Genomic DNA, 15,659 nt, shown 5'->3' on the forward strand with positions numbered 1-15,659 from the left:
ATCCCCAGTGTGCCTTCACCCATGCCCTAATTGAACTTCTAGAGATACTTCAAGACATTTTTGAAGCTATTGTGACTGAGATTATTTCCCTGATTTCTTTCTCAGTATGTTTTTCATTTGTATATAGGAAGGCTACTGATTTTGATGTGTTAATTTTGTATCTACTATTTTGCTGAATGTGTTTATCAGTTGTAGAATATTTTTCCTGGACTCCTTAGGGTCCTTTATGTACAGAATCATATCATCTTCAAATAAGGGCACTTTGATTTCTTCCTTTCAAATTTTTATCCTGTTTACCTCTTTCACGTGTTTAATTCCTCTAGTTAACATGTCAGAAACTATATTAAATAGGACTGGGGAAAGTCAGAACCTTGTCTCATTCCTGTTTATTTTGGAAATGCTGTGGACTTTTAATCCACTATTATGATTTTGGCTGTAGAATTGTTGTATATTGCATTTATTATGATGAGAAATCTCCCATGTATTCTTAGGTTTTCTGGATTCTATTAGGAAGGGATATTGGATTTCGTCAGAGGTTTCTTCTTCATAAAATGTGATGATCATGTGGCTTCTGCCCTTGAGTCTGTTTATGTGGTGGATTACATTTATGGATTTACATATGCTGAGCCATCCTGAATCTCTGCAATGAAGCCAACTTGACCATAAGGATAATGCTTTTTATGTGTTCTTTCACTCAGCTGGCAAATATTTTACTGAGAATTATTGCACCTATATTCATCAGAGTTATTGACCTATGTTTTTTAACCCAGGATAGCCAAAAATCTTAGACAATAAAAGAACTGCTGGAGGTGTCAAAGTCCCTGTTTGTTTGTTATAGTGCAGAGCTGTGTAATGAAACAACAAGGTGCTAGCACAAAGGCAAATGTTTATCAACACCGAGAGACATCTGGAGACATAAGCTTGACTAGGCAGGCCTTAATGTATGGGAGAGACTTTGCCTCTTATGCTGGGACAAGGGAGGACTCTGTTGAGTAAAGGTTAGGGTTAGGATTAGAGTTAGGTTTAGGTTTACAGTTTGGAAAGCTGTTTCTTACGGTCATCCACCACCCCTGGATCTTGAATTCTCTCTGTGCCTTCCAATATGGCCCCTGAGCCCTAGGTGGCAGAGGTTTAATACAGGAGTTCTATCCAGGGACACGAACTCTGCAGCCTCTTATTCTCTGTGCTGCTTTCTGTGTTAATCCCCCTCTATTGGATAAAGAAGTTCACTGGTTAGAGTTGAAAGCTACATTTATATTCTCTCTACCACCTGTTCTACTATGTTCTTAGGTGCCATGGTTCCATTGTAGATGTGTCATTTAGGGCTGCACATCCCACAGAAACTTACTTTCTGTGTTTGACCAGTTGTAGAACTCTATGATAGTCTATGTTGCAAAAAAGAGCTTAATTGATGAGTGGTGAGAGGTATACTTGTCTGTAATTATAAGGATCCATATTTGGTATACAAATTAGAAATTATGTTTGTCTAGGAATGTGACAGATGTAGGTTTTTCTCTAGGATCTATGACCTTTCCAGCCATGACTTAATTCCTGAAATATTAGGGACCTGTTCAGAAACTCCTTTCCTGTGCCTATAAATTCAAATAAATTCCCCATTTTCTCATCTAACAAACTGAGGATAACAGGCTTCATGCTGAGGTCCTTGATCTGAATTTTGTGCATGGTGAGAGATAGAGATCTAGTTCCAGTCTGCCTCATGCAGTTATCCAGTTTGACTAGTACCATTTGTTGAAGATGCTGTTTGTTCTCCAATGGCAGGAGGCCACAGGTGTATGGACTTGTATCCATTTGGGTGGGGTGCAGATAGGGGAGGGGGACTAAATATGATAAATACATATTGTATGAAATGCACAAAATAAAGTATATATTATAAAAATGTATTAAATGTAGTATGTGGTAATTTATTTTTGGTACTTTTGATTAGTTGCACAAGAGACAGTTCAGGTTTAGATAACCACTTCTTAGAAATAATTTTTAAATGAATTCAATTTTAGTAGACTTTTAGAAATTTTCTTCTGACAAGTGACTTTTAAAATACAAAAGCAATAAAAATTGATTACTGATTTCAAAAAAAGACTAATAGTTGACAAATGGAGCTACATGAAACTAAAAAGCTTCTGTACAGCAAATGACACTATCATTAAAATGAAGAGGGACTCTATCAAATGGAAAAGAAATCTTTACTAGCTATACATTTGACAGAGGGTTACTATCTATAATATGCAAAGAACTAAGAAAATTAAGCTTCAAGATAATAACCAATGTAGTTAGAAAATGGGACATGGAACTGAATAGAGAGTTCTCAAAAGATGAATACAAATGCCTGGGGAACACTTAAAAAATTCTCAGCAGCCTTAGTCATAAGAGAAATATACATTTGAACTATTTTTTGAGATTTCACCTTACCCCAGTCAGAAGGAATAAAATTCAAACAAATAACAGCAAATGCTGGTGTGGATGTGAGGAATGGAAAACGCTCACTGCTGTTAGCAGCATAAACTGGTGCAACCACTATGGGAATTAGTGTGGAGTTTCCTCAACGAGCTAGAAATAGGTCTACCACAAGATGTAGCTATTCCACTCTTGGGTATACACCAAATGGCAACTATATCCTCCTACAAAGACACCTGTTCCTTCAAATTCATTACTTCTCTAATCACAGTAGTCAGAAATGGAAACTGCCAGGTGTTCATCACTTGATGAGCAGAGAAGAAAATTGTGATACATTTACAAATAGAAATATTATCCAGTGATTAAGAAAAATAAAAGTATGAAAGTTGCAGATAAAACTGATAGATCTGGAAACAAATCATCCTGAGCAAAGCACCGCAGATGCAGAAGGACAAACCTTGCATGTTTTCTCTCATATGTGAGTGTTAGCTTTTCATCTTGGGAATACCCTTAGAGGTTACATAACTAGTGAAGGGCCATGGGCACAGTGGTTTTCAAAAAAGAGCACATGATTTCATCTTCTTTTACTGCTGAGGAGAACTCCATTATGTAGTAGTAAAGAAACACAAAATCATGAAATTTTCAGGTAAATAGATGGAAGTAGAAACTGTTATACTAAGTGTAACACAACTCAGAAAAACAAATGAAGTATGTTCTTCCTCATATATGGATCCTAGCACCAAATCATTATAAGTGAGTATGTATCCAGATATAACTTCAGGAACCAGCATAATGAAAAGGAACCAGGGAGGTAAAGGAAAAGAAAGAATGAGGGAGAGAAGAACACTAGGAGACAGGTATTACTAAGGGGGAAATGGATAAAAATGGGGCTATTTAAATGGTATGGGGGAGGGAGGGTTATACAAGGAACCTTGGGGATAAAGGGAAAGGAGCTCAAGAGAGGTGGGACCATAGGAGAAGGGTATTGTTAAGGGAGAAATGGGCAAAAGGGGACACTTTAAATGGGGAAACCATGGTGGAAGGATTAGACAGGGAGAGAGGAGAGGTAAATAATGCCTAGCTGGTTTTAAAAAACCAAAGAGACCCATATTAGTCCAAAAACCTAATGACAAATTACACATACATTATCTCTACATGAGTCTATGTGTATACCTAAAGTCTACATAACAAGAAACAGTGACAGACAGGAGAAAGCTCCCTTTGAGTTGTTGGCATAGCCAAAGAGACTCCTGAAATTACTCAGCCTATTGCCACAGCCCTTGATGACCTCCCAGAACTTGAAGGTAAGACCCTACTGCTGAAGACAGAACATACTTTGGACACAGGATTTGGAGCAACAAAGCTGCAACTGACCTGGAACCATTTCCCCTGAAGTCTAGCTCTCATAGCTTTGGAGAGCGCTATGAAGGTGCCAAGGGAAAACATCAGTCGATGGTCCAACACCAGCTTCAAGACCTAACCACATCAATGGCTGAAACAGCATACGATAATGGTACAGTAGTGACACTTTTATCTTGGGGGCAATCAACAGCTACATAACCCTAATAGGACTAAAATCCCACTCAATGGGAAGAAACTCAAGTGTGGTAATATAAACATAACGAAATACACACGGCTGGAGTGATCATAGAACTTAGAGAAAACCACAAGACTATCACATGGTTAGACTAATGTGATTTCTTACTATGTATAACACATGTATCCTTATTTTTTAAAATTATTTATTTAATAACCACATACTTAAAAGAAGCATTTCATTACAATTACATTGACATATTCAATAACAATTTCCAGAGCTAAGATGCACCTCTTCCAAAATTGGCTATAAATTTTTAGGTTTACAGTTGAATTAATACAATTACAAAATATTGTACTCAGTATAAACCCTAGAAGACACAAAATTAAATGAGGTTTTAACCTTTAAAAAAGATCTCCACTTAATTATTAAAATACACAGTTTCATATAGAAAAATTCATTTTAATGCAATTAACACTAAGATGTTTGCATATGCGTTTCTAATCTCTATATATCTGATTACTACTAGTCACAGTAGGTTACTTTCTGAGCTCCTTGGCATCTGAGCATGGATATAAAGTTATCAAGTAGATTTCAATGGTAATGTTTTTCACATCTACTAATTATGAAGGAGCAAATTTTTATGCTTTGAAGAATTATTGCTTTTTAAATTTTTAAATGATTAGAAGAAGCATTTCATTACAGCTTTAACATATTCAGTAACACTTTTCCAGAGCAAAGATATGTCTCTTTCAAAATTGGCTGTAAATTTCTAAGTTCACAGTTGAATTAATACAGTTGTACAATATTGAACTCAGTATAAACCGTGTAAGACATAAAATTGAATGAGGTTTTAACCTGTAAAAAAGATCTCCATTTTACTTTAAAAAACTCCGAGTTTGCTAGATCATTGTTATAACGTCTTCTTTCTAGACTCACTAAAGTTCTGTCTTTAATCTCTATGTATCTGATGATTATAGTCACAGTCTGTTACACTCGGATCCTTAGTACCTGAGTATAGATATAAAGTCATCAGGTATATTTCACTGGTAATATTCATCACCTCTACTATTTAACACGAAGTAAATTTATGCTTCCTCCTCAAATATGTCTTTTTTAAAATTTGTTGATTTTTCTGTGTGCATCTCATACAGAACACCCCACACAGTCTTATTCATCTATATACCCACTTCCCAAATGGCACCCTCCCATAGCCTCCCCCATCACATATACTGGAGCCCACATACTCTGTCATCCCTGTTACTGTTCTCTGTGTTGTCGACACCCCCAGCCATTCTCCAGTGCTTGTCCATCTGCTGAATCTAGTCAGCCTATCTAGAGATCCTTGTTTTAGGAAGTTCAGCTGTTCCTCATCTAGCAGCAATCAGTTGTCAATATTCCTTTAGATAAGATTGGGGTTTGCTGTTCATTTTCCCACTTCTATGCTGGGTTACTGTCTGGGAGTCTCTTGTACCACCTTGGCCAAAAACTCAAAGGAAAGTATCACCTGTCTGGCTTTGTTTCTTGTTATGTAGCCTTTAGCTATACATATGGACTCTTAAAAATTATATTGACCCCATTAATCTTTGGTTATACTTTTCTTTTGGGTGTTTAAGACCCTACAGTTGGCCCAGATAAAACATTTTTTTTTACTCTTAAGATTGTTTGAGGATCTGTTCCTCAGGGGTAACATGGGCTTGGGAGGAGCCCTGGCTACTTTCTTTTACCAGTTCCATCTATGTGAAGGTACGTCAAAGGTCCTGCTCAATCATGGCTGGCTTTGCTTGGAAGCATGGAGGAAATGTTTCCTCTGTGTTGACCCTCTTCTTTGTAGATTGGACACTGGTTCAGGTCCATCTTGTGGGGTCTCCACAGCGTCCTTGCTCAAGAGGACAGGTGTATCCTTATTTTTACAGACAAATATCCCAGTCACTACTCATCAAAGAAGTTCATTTTGCACCAGTCAGATACTATTATCAAGTATCACAACTGGTCTCACATAGACATTGTCTATGAATTTTCCAGGCCTAAGTGACACATCTACAATGCAACTCCTACACCTAAGGCTCACGGGGGAACATAGAACAGGTAAAGAAGAGGACACTAATGAATTCTCATGAATGAAATTCCTTCATTCAGTGGAGGGTCAGGAACACAAAAGGTCACAAATGGCCAAAGCATAGAGATCAAGAGTCTACTGAATGCTGGTCTTTGGACAGGACTCCTTTATTAAACTTCACCCACCCAAGGGTCAGGGACCATCGTGGAAGAGGGGGTAGAAAGACTGTAAGAACCAGGGAGAAGGTGCATGACTATGTGGAAACAGTAAACAGTGTCCTACAAGCTCCTGGGACCCTGCTCATATGATTCTATGGCAACAGTGTCAGCACACAAAAGTCCCATGCAATCTCAGGCAGACAAAAACTCAGCATAGACCTGGGGAACTGAACAGCAGAACCCAATCTAATCTGAAGAAACATTGGCAACTGATGGCTGCTAGATGAAGAAGAGCTGATCTTCCTAAAACAAGGACTCTAGATAGGCTGACTAGACTCTGTGGACGGACTTGCACTGGGGAACGGCTGGGGACACTAACAACACAGTGGGCCTTTCCAGGGATGACAGAGTATATGGGCTCCAGTCGGGGGGGAGGGGGGAGCTATGGGATGGTGCCAGTGGGGATGGGGGTCTAAAGATGATCAAGATTGTTTGAGATGTTCTGTATGAAATACACAAAAATTCAATAAAAACAAATTTAAACAAGTAATCAGAAAAATTTTAAAGAAAAAAAAAAGAGCACATGAAGTTGGGAGGGAAAAGTAATGGCTGCTAAGGGAGAGGAGAGGAGTCAGAATGGGAGGAGAAGTGGGCGGAGAGTCAGAATGGGAGGAGAAGTGGGCGGAGAGTCAGAATGGGAGGAGAAGTGGGCGGAGAGTCAGAATGGGAGGAGAAGTGGGCGGAGAGTCAGAATGGGAGGAGAAGTGAGCAGAGAGTCAGAAGGGGAGGAGAAGTGGGCGGATTTGCTCAAAATATTTCAAGGAAAAAATATCCTGATTCTGCTGTGTGATTGTGCAGAAGTTATTTGTCTTTACTTCAGTTCTTTTATCAGTGAAATGGGTGATAACTGCCTCAATGACCACTTCTTAAAATGAAATTATATTTGAAATATCCTGGACCAGTGCCACTCAGGGCATGTGCTCCTAAAAGGTTGAAAATAATCATGAGAGGTTTGGGATGCAGCTTAGGGGTTACAGTACTTGAGTAGCACAAATGAGGCCTGGGCTTGATCCTTAGCACTGCAGTAAGAAAAATTGTGATAAGTGGTGTTTGGTGGGGAGCAGTGTAAAACTACTCTTTCAGGGTATATAGTGTTCAATGAATAAATGTCAGAAGAAAGCAGGAGAGCCTCATTCAATCGTAATATTTTCATACATGCTTTCTGAGGCTGATATATTTAAAGGCATTCATTCTTTCATTTGCCAGTCTTATCAGAATTTCACATGCTTGGTTAGACACTTTGTTTCATGTATAGAGCACTGGAAATAAATTCACATTATTCCAATTGCTTTTCTTCCCTGGATTCATTATTATTATTGTTTTGTTTTGCTGTTTAGAAAAGGTATGGCTATGTAGTTAGTCCAGATTAGCATGAAAATTGGGATCATCCTGCCTCAGCCTCCTAAGTGCAATTAACATTGTTAATTTATTTCTATTATGTTAATTTGTGACTCTGATACAGTCTTTAATCTAAGCAGTGAATAACTATTAGAAATAGTCACTAAAATAATATTTATTTTTTCTGGTGATATAATATTACTTGTCCAATTTGATTGACTACTTCCTAATTTGTTAAAGTCATTATTTTGAGTACAGATAATCTCATTAAATGGTCACTCTTGGTCAATATTATTTATTGAGTTAAGTGGTTTGAAAGACTCAGGAAACTCAAGTAGCACATTCATTGTTATAGTAAAATAATCACTATGAGTCCAAATACAATCTCTTAGATTTTTACTGTTAACCACTTCATTCTGGAAGAATAAGAATTGTCATTTTGATTTGTGTATTCTCTTCATTACACTCTGTTGCAAATAGTTTGTATGTAATAAATATTTATTGAAGTGCATTTGAATTTAAAGAAATAAATTATCTCAGTTTGATTTTCCAGAGTTTGGCCACAATTGACATTCAAATATTTGAGTAAAATGAAGCTATTCCCATTAGATTAAATATTTAAGTTTATTATCTGTTGTGGAAGGTCACAATTTTTAATATTAAAGATTATTTGGGAAAGTATTAATATGAAAACACATGGTATGATAAACAAATCAAATGATTTATTTTATTCTTCTCTATACAAAATTTAAGAGATTAAAATTCAATAATACTGTGGAGGCAGGAGGTCATCCTCAGGCACATAGCAAGTTTGAAGCAATTCTAAGATACTTGAGACACTGTAAAAAAGTCAACCCAGAGGGCTGGAGAGATGGCTCAGTGGTTAAGAACCGCTGCCTGTTCTTGCAGAAGACCCAGGTTCGAATCCTAGAACCCACATGGCAGCTAACAACTGTCTGTAACCCCAGTTCCAGGGGATCTGACAGCCTCTTCTGACCTCCACGGGCATTGCATATCATGGGTGCACTCACCCACATGAAGGCATAACACTCATACACATGAAATAAAAATAATAAAATATTAAAAAAATTAACCCAGACTATTGCCATTGCTCATTGCCATTGCCATTAACCCAGTGAAACGACAATAGTACAACCCCATTTCTGAAGATACCAGCCACTTTGCCTGTTGGACATAGAGAAATCAATCTCAGACAGACTAGGAAACTTCCTCCCTGCCTCCTAGCTTTCACAGTGCTGGAAGGTGCTATCCAGGCTGCTGGTGGAGAGAGAAATGACATCAGTGGTTTTATCCAGCACTGGACCTTTCATGCTGTAATACCAACCTTCCTAGCAAGATGTGCCCACTGGTGCAATAGTGACAAGATTACTCCGTGGGTAATTAACTGCTTTCCGATTGGATTTGAGGCCAGCGTCACATGAGGGGATTTCACTCGTGGTACTGTCATCCTGGTCAACAGCCCATAGCTGGGAAAGTCATAGGCCCTAGGGTAGAATCTGCTATTGTTATTTTGCTAAATGTCCATGTTGTATGTTTATACCTATGGTCCAGGACTTGACTCTTGTCAGAGAAACTTTTTTGGTAGGAGTCAATGCAGAAATTCATAACCTGTCAAAGTGCTATGAATAGAAGACTGAGTGGTCAGCCCTAAATGGGGCATCTTTGTCAGCCTCCCTCCTGCTATGGCTCAATGAACATCAAGAACTAGTGGCCGGAGGACTGGAGTAGGGCTGGTACTACTACATGCTGTCTCTCAGACATGACATGGCTATTGCAGTTACAAACTCACAGCAGCTGTGGTTGCTTACACAAGACCTACACAAGACACATTCAACCAAAATTCCAGTATAGATGGGGGAGGGGTTCTCCAGTCTCCAGCCATTTCTGGGAAACCCTTCGTATCTGGCCTCTGTGGGAGGAGCGAGGACCATTCTTTGAGGATGTGGCACTACAGGATTCCCATGCTTAGGTGGATGGCCCCATACCACACACACAGACTTACCACTAATTAGATGTAGTGAGCTATAGACAAACTAGAAGTTTGGGAGTGGGATACGTTGGGCGAATGTGTGAGGTATCTTGATAGAGGTCAGCACTTACATGAATGGAGCTCAAGGAGGCACACGGGCTAAAGATCAATGAGTTTATAATGCTCAAAGCTTGGAGTAAAATGAATCCTTAATAGATACGAACACTGGCCAGTGAAAGAGGGTTAGATTGTAAATTTTAAGGAAACAATGTACTAATGGCTGTGTAGAGAAGACATATTTAAAGAAGTGTCGGAAAAGGGACCAATGAAACAGAAGGAGAACTAGATCAGGGAGTCCAGAGGCCCCTGCAAAGCACTTGAAGCGGGCGCGGAGGAGTGGGGGGGGGGGGCGCACAGGAAATGCTGCCGACAAGTCAAACAACTTGGATTTCATGGCACATTCCACAAGTAGACTTTTTTTTTTTTTTTTCCTTTTCGTCATTCAGTGCTGGGAAAAGATAATAGAACTTTTCCTAGGTAAAAGACGAGAAACGGAGATGGAAATTAAAGTTTGACAAAGAGAAGAAATAGAGGATGAAAGTTGTGAGGTCAAATTCACAGAGGTTTGTGTGTATGACAGACCATTCAGCACGTTTAAGTGTCATAAAGAAGTTTCGCGGGTGGATGCTACTGAATCAACAGGAGAGAATAATACTCATATTCCTAATTTTCCAAAACATGGTAAACAAGTGACTCTAATAGGAAGACAAATGCCCTGTCAGTCCAAAGAGGAACAGCATCTCCACCAGTACAGGAATGGGGGCTAAGACAGTGCAGAATGGGCATTTGGATATTTGATACTGTGACTTGAAGCTTTTGCTGGGTCCTTTTTACTGCCCTGTTAAGACAGGAAATACTTATTCATGGCAACTGACAGTGAAAGGAGCAAAAGGAAAGAACTGGAATTTAGGACAGCAAAGTGTGAACCAGTCATTGCAGAAGGTGTTAGGAGTGAACTAAATTCACACTTAGAGCCTATTTGAGGTTGATGGTTATATGTGTACATGGAATCACGTTGCCTTTCTTTACCAAGGAGTGCTTTGGTGTTGGGACCAGTTGTAGAAAAAGAAGGTATCACATCTCCCAGAGTTGGTACTGGGATGAAGGAAATGACAAGATCCCAGAGCAAAGGATATTATTTAAAGGGACCATGAAAACTTGATGGATCCTCGGGGAAGACGAGACGTAAGACTGCGGGAGAAGGTAAGTACTTAACGCACAAGAACACAGATGAGCAGAAAGAGTCTAACAGGAGTATTGTCCAAGTTGTCTTTTTAAAAATATTATATGTGTAAGTGCATCCATGTTGTATAATGCCTGCAGAGGTCAGAAGAAGGCCTCAGATGCCCCAGAAGCAGAGCTACTGAAGCTTGTTAGCCATCATGTGAGTTTTGGGAGCTAAGCCCCAGTCCTCTGCAAGACCAGCAAGTACTTTTAACCATCTCTCCAATCCCCTAAGTTGTATTTTTGGCTAGGAAGCAGTTTCAAGAAGTGCCTATCCTGCCTGGGTCTTTGAAAGCAGGACACCAAGGTAGAGTGGAAGAAAAGTAATAGATGAGCCAGGGGAAAACCATGGGGTTACGCTATACTATACAATCAGTTATAACCAATTGGGTTGCTATTGCTTGGGGGTAGTGAGGTTGATAGTAAAATAATAAGAACTTCAAAAAGTGAGCCTGAGTGACTCAAAGTTTGAAATATGCAGGTGGAGGATGGGACAACATCATCAACAATCAGAGACCCTAAGCTGATCGTGCTTCAAAAGGGTGAGACAAACCTGCACACTGAACCTGGTCTGTAGGGAGAGAGTGCTCCAGTGATGGTCTAAGCATTCTGGTTATTATAGTGAAACCCAGTGAGCTAGGAGGTGGGGCTAAGGAGTACCTTGAAAATAATGTGAAATCTTAGTCACTAGTACCAATTTGAATCATTGCTGTTAGCGTGTTAATAAGGATTCAAATACGATATTTATTCCCCAAACAAGAAATATGTCTTATGTGATATTCAAATGCAATTTTTATACTAAAAGTTTTATTATCTACAGACACACGCCTTCTCCTATCCCCTAGCTGCTGCCTTAAGTAAACAGCATATTTAACCTGATTCTGCCATTCATACGGTCAGTGTACCATTCATAATACTATCGTGGAAAATGAGAAAGTCCTCCCAGTAGTTCAAGTCCATTAGGGACAGCATGGAAAGGGCTGGAGGCATTGACCCTGTCAGAGGAGAGACTGTCTCATTACCCAGCTCTCGCTCCAAGTGCTTTTCCATACCTTGCCTTTAACATGGTTAACGAGGAAATGCTCTGCTTGCTACGCTCTTCCTGCTGTAGTTATGGTTTCTGGCAAGTAATTTATTTAGTCTCTGTGTTGTTTCTGAGTATTATAGCCTTCTTTACTCACTCCTAATGTATAAAGTGCTTTAAAAACCTTGCAACCATCAAAGTAAAAGATGCAACTCGGTGCCTCACTTTGCAGCATTGCCACAGGGCTCAATAATCTATAGATCATGTAATAATTTCATTTAGCAGTACAATAAAAGTCAAATTAGTTTCCACTAGACAGTTATGTATGATAATCTGTACCACTCCGGCCTCCTACTGACTGCATTAGCATTGTAATGTCATTTCTACTTCTAGGATTCTGTGGATTTTTTCCTTTCAGTTTATATTTATTGAATCATTATGAAAACTGAATTCTTAAAGTCTTGAAGAAATGAATTTATATAAAAAAATTAATGTGCAGTGGTAATGATCTCAACTCCCAATGTATTATTTTCTCTTTTTTGATGTAGTTACTTGAACTGCTGGGTTTTCAGAGTTAAAATGGGTCTCCACAAGTTTGTAGTGCAAAACTAATTTCTAGACTGTTTCTCCATCACCTAGGAGCAGCATCCACCAGTGGATTTCTTTTAATTCTACAAAGGTGTCCTCAAAGGATGCTGTAAGTAGGGAGTCCATCATGCTGTCTGCATTTCACAGTACTGGTCACAATCTCCAGTCTTCTACATATGCTCTCCCAATAGAGCACAGTATCTCTCTCTCTCTCTCTCTCTCTCTCTCTCTCTCTCTCTCCTCTCTCTCTCTCTTTCTCTCTATCTTTGTGTATCTTGAAGATCAAGTGTAAAAAAGTGTATCCTACATGAAAACTTAGACATGAGAGAAAAGCACTTGTTAGGATGAACTACCTTGTTAAAGGCCAAACTTTGGGCTCACGTTTTCTTAAGGATCTTTAATAATATAGAGATGGCCATTTTGCTAGTTTCTTTTCTTCTTCTTTTTTTTTTTTCATTGAGACGGGATCTCTTTATAGCCCCAGGAGATCTGGAACTTGTTATATCGACCAGACTGACCTCAATCTCACAGAGAACTACATGCTTCTGCCTCCTGATGCTATTTTTTTTTTTTTTTTTTTTTTTTTAGTTCGACACTACTTAACCATGATCTAGCTATGGCTGAAGAGGTTGACAGTGAGGAAAGTATTATACCTGAAGGAGAATAAAAGCAATCATATAAAGTTTTAGAACTGACTACTACAAATTTACAAAATCCTTATACAAACTATTACTCCTATTCAGCTCAAAACAGAGCTAGTTTTTGATTTCTAATTGTCGGAATCATCTCATCAGCTGAGGTGCCTTCCTCCAAGCTTGCGATGGTACATTGCTCATCTCCATGCTCCAGTAGCCCCTTAAAGTGATTTTCATCCTCTCCCCTTGCAGCCGTCTCACCTCAGTTCACCAAACACCACTGTCTCAGTGTTCTGTTGTCTTAGTGCCACTGTGTGTGTCCAACTCAGCAAAGCTATGCATCATAGAGCATCTTCTCAGTGCCTGGAGTCTCAGTCCACACTGTGAGGCTGGGCTGTGCCGACAACCACTGAGAATGATCCTTATGGGGTGCTTTTCATTAAGGAGAAAAGAAAATGTAGTGTCTACGGTGGCAATAAAGGAGAGAACACAAGGAAGTATTTGAGAAAGGAAGAGGAAAAATGAGGAAATCTGTGGGAGAGGAGAGGAAGAGGCCAAAGTTACAGGAAGAATCTTGACTTAGTTTTTTTTCACTACTCCATCTTGAAGAGCTAACCCTTCCAGGAACAAACAAAACAAAAACAAAAACAAAAACCTGACAATGGCTCAGTCTCATGCTGTTAGAGTGTAACTGTCTTTTCTGTGTTCTGCTAAATTGCTAATTGAGTTTACCCAGTCCAAGGCGAATGCACTTAAAATGTTTCTTTTATTTTAAAAGTATATAAACAACATAATTGATTTAGAGGATGAAATCACATCATGAAATAGTCAATATTCAGTTTACTAGAAATTAAAATCACAGAGAAAGAAAGCAAAGCTGAACAATTCACTAAATACAAATGGGAAGAAAAAGATGGCACGTGCCGTCATTGTAAAATCTTGCCTATTTCCCCTTTCGCTGTATTCATTCCAGATCTTATCCACTGCATTTGTTTGGTGATATTTGTGCTGTTCTTGATTTTTGTATGTTCAATATTTCCATGATTGTGGTTTTCATAATACACAGTGAGAATTCTCACTAAGTGTGTTGTTAATAGAAAAATCATAAGTAGTTCAAGACATATTCTTCCTCAGTTGTAAATTTATGCCACATTTTCCCTGTTTCATGTTCACTATAAAAAGGTCTGCTGCGGGAGGCAGCTTCCCTTAAGTGACAGCTCCCTCTATTCTTCTGCACGGTGGTTGAAGAGATTAAGCTTCCCCATCTTTTCTATAGGTGGGAAATAATATTCAACTTAGATTTAGGAACAGCCCCTCCCCGCCCCATGAAGAAATTAATGGCTTGTTCCTATTTTCCAAGATCAGCTATGAACGAATGCGTCCCCTTTGTCCTCATCATTTTCTTTCTGGCCTCAGCAGGAATCTATGTTGGCACCAAAGACATTTCTCCTTAGAACATTCATGGTATTTTGTGCTCTTGGGACAGCGTAAGACATGATATAATCCCATTGTCCTTTCAGGGGCAATTTGTTTTCTCTGAAATCATAAAGTACGCTATTTTTATTTTTATTTTTCCAGAGGATTTTGAGACATTCACTCAGCAATTGCTCAGAATGAAAACAATCTTATTTGTGGTTCTTCTTCCGGATGACTGAAATTCTGTACTTCCTCATTAAAAAAAAAAATGCAATCATGTAGTACACAAATTTCCTAAAAGCAGCAGATAAAACAAGGCTCAGCAGTACATATATTATGAGGAAAATCATTGGGGTTAGATAAAGTCTGATTTTTAGTATTTCTCTCTGATTCTCCAGAATTCTTAAAATATATTTTTAATAAGATTGCGTTCTGTTCCTGGAAGAGATATTTGGGATACGTAGTTAAGTTGTTGCTCTAACTAAGGGTGCATGTAGTATTTTCTAGCATCTTAAAATTATACATTCTTGAAATTCCAAGAGACCAATAAATGGAATGTGAACCTAGGTCAATATTCAGGGAGAGAAACACAGATGGGTGAGCCAAGGAGACAGAAATAGAAATACTAATATTCAACTCATGTTCATATCGAGCACCCCATTGGATGCACGTGACTATTTTCAGGTCCTTTATGGAGTGCTTGTTGCTAGGGTAAAGCTCTCTCTTATATGATGTTTTTATAGGAGGTATACAACATCTGACATTAATGTGGAAGCTTGATGCAGTATGACTATATTAAGTTATATTTTCATAAATCAGACATCGCATCTGGTTTCTCTTATATTACATAATAAAACTTAATGAATAAGAGTAAAATTTTGGAACATATGAGTAAACTAAGCATAAGCACAATACAAAAAACATAAAATAAGACTTAATACTCGCTGACTCTAAATTGGTTGAACCATCAGAACAAGTGGGAACTTCAAGGAGAGCTGATGAATTTTACTAATAGCCAAAATAAATTGTAGTAAGACTAGACATTAAATATTAAAGGAAAGAATGAGAGAGAGAGAGAAATATCAGAGATGAAAACCAAAGCAAATAGCAAGCCCAAACCCAATGTCTTATATATGATAAGGATAAGCTGTCATGCTT

Source organism: Nannospalax galili, unplaced genomic scaffold (genome assembly GCF_000622305.1).
Source record: "Nannospalax galili isolate Female #2095 unplaced genomic scaffold, S.galili_v1.0 scaffold1035, whole genome shotgun sequence".
Lineage (NCBI taxonomy): Eukaryota > Metazoa > Chordata > Mammalia > Rodentia > Spalacidae > Nannospalax > Nannospalax galili.